The sequence below is a fragment of the Magnolia sinica genome, chromosome 12 (assembly GCF_029962835.1).
Source record: "Magnolia sinica isolate HGM2019 chromosome 12, MsV1, whole genome shotgun sequence".
NCBI classification, from domain to species: domain Eukaryota; kingdom Viridiplantae; phylum Streptophyta; class Magnoliopsida; order Magnoliales; family Magnoliaceae; genus Magnolia; species Magnolia sinica.
Genome location: NC_080584.1, coordinates 80,365,173 through 80,369,980, shown reverse-complemented (window position 1 = coordinate 80,369,980; position 4,808 = coordinate 80,365,173). Strand labels below are relative to the sequence as shown.

The following is a 4,808-nucleotide window of genomic DNA, read 5'->3' as shown; positions in this document are numbered from 1 at the left end:
TACCATCAGGTGGGCCACGTCTATGTGGAACCCGCCATGATGTTTATGTTGTATCCATATCGTCCAGCGTCCAAGGACACTGGACATCAGCCATGTAGTATAAACTGGTAGTGGGGTGTACTCGCCAGTTGCAACAGCAAAATAAAATAAAATATTTTATATTATATTAGTGCCTATGAGGAGGGTAGCCCATCACGTGGGACCCACCTCTGCTTCTCTTTTTTTTTAATACTACAGTGTACAGCAGCAGCTATGTAGTTGTCGTACTACATCCGCCAGGAACCGTGGGACCCACCCACATCGTCTATTCATTTAGATGGGCCACAGCATGATGCATGTGATGGTGGGACCCACCCCACGTGTGGGGATACCCTTGATGTATATCACTGTCTAGGCCGTCCAGGGCCTGGACGTTGGTGTATATATATATTATATTATATTATATTATATTATATTATATATATATATATATACATGATGGTGGGCCCTATGTGGGACCCATCTCTGCCTTTCTAAGTGCAGCAACTACACGTACAACAGCTATATGGCTGCCCCTTTTGACGGCAACAAGGCCGCAGGCCCCACATCTATGTATGTATTTCTACGCCATCCACTGTTTTGACGATGGGGCCCACCATGATGCATACACTGTGTCCAAACCACCTAACCATATGGAGATATCATTTTATGGCATGAGCAAAAGAATGGATTAGATCTAAATTCCAAGTGGACCCTACCATTTAAATAGTAGACAGTGGCATCCACTGTTCAAACTTCCAAGGGCCACGGTAGTTTCTAATAAAACTGGTATTTATTTTCACTTCAGCTATCTCTATATTAACTTATGAATAGGTCGGATCTCAAAAATACATAAGGGTGGGCCCGATTTGATATACATGAGGCCCATTAGTGCGACCCAATTTGATATACATGATGCCCATCGGTGCAGCCTATTTGATATACATGAAGCCCATTTGAATTGGCCCATTTGACTTGGCACATTTGAATCGGCCCATTTGTTTCGACCCATTGAATCGGCCCATTTGTTTCGGCCCATTGAATTGGCCCATTTGATTTGGCCCATTTGATTTGGCCCACTTAATCAACCCATTTGATTTATATGAGGCCCAATGAGACGTATGTGAGGCCTTTGCATGGATCGAATATGAAGTATATGAAGCCCATTGCGATGTGAGATTCCATCATGATGTATGTAATGATGTTTTTGGCGGCCACTCCTTGGGAGTAATGTTGGTTAAATGTCCACATTGGTGGACAATGATGGTTGAAAGTGCTCATTGTGACCTTCCCTTAGGCCCTTTGTCAGGCTGATTCCGATTCCGATTGTCGATACCGATTCCGATTATCGAGGTCGATTCTGATTGTCGATACCAATTTCGATTATCGAGGCTGATTTCGATTGTCGAGGCAGATATTGAGGCCGATTGATGAGGCCTAATGTGATGTATATGTGGCCTGTGTTTGAGGCTCATTGTGATGTGCATTCAGCCCATGTTTGAGGCCCATTGTGATGTGCATTCAACACATGTTTGAAGTCCAATGTGATGTATATGCGGCCCATATTTGAGGCCCGTTGTGATATGTATTGAACCCGTATTTAAGGCCCAATGTGATGTATAGGAGGCCTATGTGATGAGGCCCATTGTGATGCATTTGAGGGCCAAACGATGGAGCTCATGATATTGTATATTAGGCTCATGTGAGAGGCCCATCGTGATGTATATTAAACTCTTAAGTGAGACCCATGGTGTTGTATATTAGGCCCTTGTGTGAGGCCATGAGTCCACTATATGTTAGGCTCTATGCGAGCCATTCCTTAAAGGCAATGTTGGTTAAATGTCCACATTGTTGAAGCCGATTGTTGATGCTAGTTATTGATACCGATTATGAGTATGTGATAGCATAGCATCATGATACATGCCCATACGCATCATCTGCATATTTGTTATGAGATGTGGTTGACCATTGCATATGTCATTGGGCAGGTTGTTATGAGACTCCCTGATAGGCAGAGGTTGTCTCACATGAGCGCACGCTATTCGTAGGATTGATGCATGACTGGATTGTATGACTCATGCATCTTACATTATGTGTTGTGATTACTATACGCCCTAGCAACATCAGGACCATAGCCTCCACAGGTATATCATAGATGGCCAGATGAGACACCGAAAATATGTTACTGGCATCGGGCCGCCATAGATGGCCCTAGGTAAAAATTCCTGAACCCTCTTAGTACCAGAGGACGCCCTAACGTCGAGACCGATTAGATATATGAGCGCCCGAGTGCCGAATACCAGGAGACCGCGTCTCCCACTGTATCGTGGTCGGTTGGGAGGCGGTGTGGCCTTACCCGCCTGAGGGAGTAGTCACAGCTAGGCTGACACTACCAAAAAAATGAGCAAAGGCTACGGACTATCTGGGCTTGTGACTACGGAAATAAACCGTAGTTAAATTACTATGGCTTTAATCCGTAGCTAAAAGTGACACACTCTATGGTTCATATCTAGAGGTGGGCGATCCCTTAAGGGGCTCTATGGGCCCAACTCAATGTATATGTTTTATCTAAGTCGTCCATTCATTTTAACAGCTCATTTTAGGACATGAGCCTAAAAAAGGAGGCAGATCAAGGCTCGAGTGGACCACACTATAGGAAACAGTGGATATTAAGCACCTACTGTTAAAAATTTATTAGTAATGGTGTGGTCCATTTAGTCCTTAGATATGACTCATTTTTGGGATCATGTCCTAAAATTAATTGTCAAAAATTAATGGATGGCGTGGATACACCACATACATCACTATGGGCCCCACAGAGCTCTTGGTAGGAGCGCTTGTCTCTAGTTCCGTGCGGTGGGTTTAATACCCAGTCTGTGCCCAAAAAGAGCCCGCGTGGTTTTATTTTCATTTTCATTCTCGCGGGCTCTTCCGTTTCTCTACCCCTCTCTATCTCTCTCTTATGCTACGAAAATCTGAATGGAGAGCTCTCTCTCTCTCTCTCTCTCCATCTCATGCTATAGCAAGCTGAAAGGGAGATGGTCTCTCCATACAGTGAAGAAAGAATATCATGCTAACAGAATCTTTCGAAGCTCAACCAGCCACTCCTCCACTCTCCTTCTTACTTTGGTACTCTCTCTCTCTCTCTCTCTATTTATTAATTTCTATTTCGCCCATGGAGAATTTGGGGGTTTGTGAATCTTAGGAATTGGGGAGTTGTGGATTTTGGAAATGGGGGAATCGGGGATTTTAGGAATTGGAGGATATTGAGGACTTTCATATCGAAGGAATTTGGGGAAATTAGAGATTCGTGATTTTCAGCTGCCAAAATCTAATGTGGAATCTTGATCTAATGTGATTTGTTTCCTAGAAATAAATTCTTTACAGGTTGCCAAATGATCCCTTAGGGGTCGATTAGATGCCTGTAGGTTTGGATCTTCAGAGGTTGCTCAAGTGGCAGATCCTCGAGCAAAAGTCTATGCAATTCCTAAGGTGTTTGGATTCCCCTTTCCTCCCATATAGTAAGGAGTTGTTTGAATAACCATATTATGGGAAGAACAAATCTGATGTTTTTATGAATGTGCTAGAAGGGATGGGTAGATTCAATTAACCTCTCAGCTCTCTAATCAACTTTTCAAGAAATCAATGAGTTGTGGCAAGCCTGTTGCAATTGATAGTGGAGGTATTACAAGATCCTGCACTTTAGCGAATGTTGGTTTCCTAACTTGCAGGATTTTGTGAGTGGGGCCATGGTTCAGTGGTCCAGGTCATTGATCTGATGGTCCCCAACATGATTAATTGGGAGATCCCAGACCTTTGATCTTTGGACTGTTTTATTTGTAGGCCACTGATTGAAGGGTTTGATTTTCCAATTCAGTAGATTTCTGAGGTGTCCTCATTCTTCATCTGATCAACATTTTGGAGCAACTAATGTTTGATCAATCTATTTCTTACTGGCAGGCGTCAGTTCTGCAACCGGCTCCACACACACAACACCGACTTGAAGGGCTTGAAGTTTGAAGCTAGAATCGTGAAGTGCAATGGCTTACTCTTCTCAATTGATTCACTAGTAATATAAAATGGTCTATTTCTTTCATCTTTCTTAATGTCACCATCTATTTTGATCCTCTTATGACATTGCAATTTTTATTTTCATTTTCCCTGAGGATCTGCCACCTGAAACCAGCATGAAAATTCCCTGATCCATGTTCAAAACACAGAATTATTGTCAGCCCATATGATGCAATTGGTGACTTTAGCTTAAACACAGAGAAACAAATATGGTGATATATACATGAGGCTGTTGAAGTTTAAGGAACAGAAGTCTTAGAATTTTTTTGAATGACTATAAAGATATTTAAATTCAGTTTGTCATATAAATAGCTCAATTCATAATCATAATCATAATCATAATTTTTTTTTTTTTAAATTTTAGTTGGTTGTCCAAATGATTCTTGAACTTTTATTGAAAATGATACTCTTGTCATTCAATATTCAAAACCTTTGCCCGTACTCCAGATTTTTTTATTCAGTAGCTTAGTCAGGTCAATGGTAAGCTCACCAACTTCATAAAAGAATCAGAGATTGAAAGGTAGTCAGTCAGATAGTTTCTTTAATTTTCTTTTTTCATCATAAATTGATACTGAGTTTAAACTAGCCATTACATTCTCTGGCTCATATATTTTTAACTGTGGAAAACAGTCTTAGAATCTCCATCATACTGTATATATGTAGTTTCTCTTTCACTTGTGAATTTATTTCTCTACCTAGTTTTAAAACTAATGAGTTCT

General features: G+C 41.3%; 1 long non-coding RNA gene across 1 annotated transcript; it reads left to right on the top strand.

The window, feature by feature from the left end:
* Positions 1-3,013: 3,013 nt before the first annotated feature.
* LOC131220665 (uncharacterized) lies at positions 3,014-4,199 on the top strand. The gene is made up of 3 exons (XR_009158768.1): positions 3,014-3,147; positions 3,406-3,510; positions 3,979-4,199. It is a non-coding gene; the product is annotated as an uncharacterized LOC131220665 (long non-coding RNA).
* The last annotated feature ends 609 nt before the right edge of the window (positions 4,200-4,808 follow it).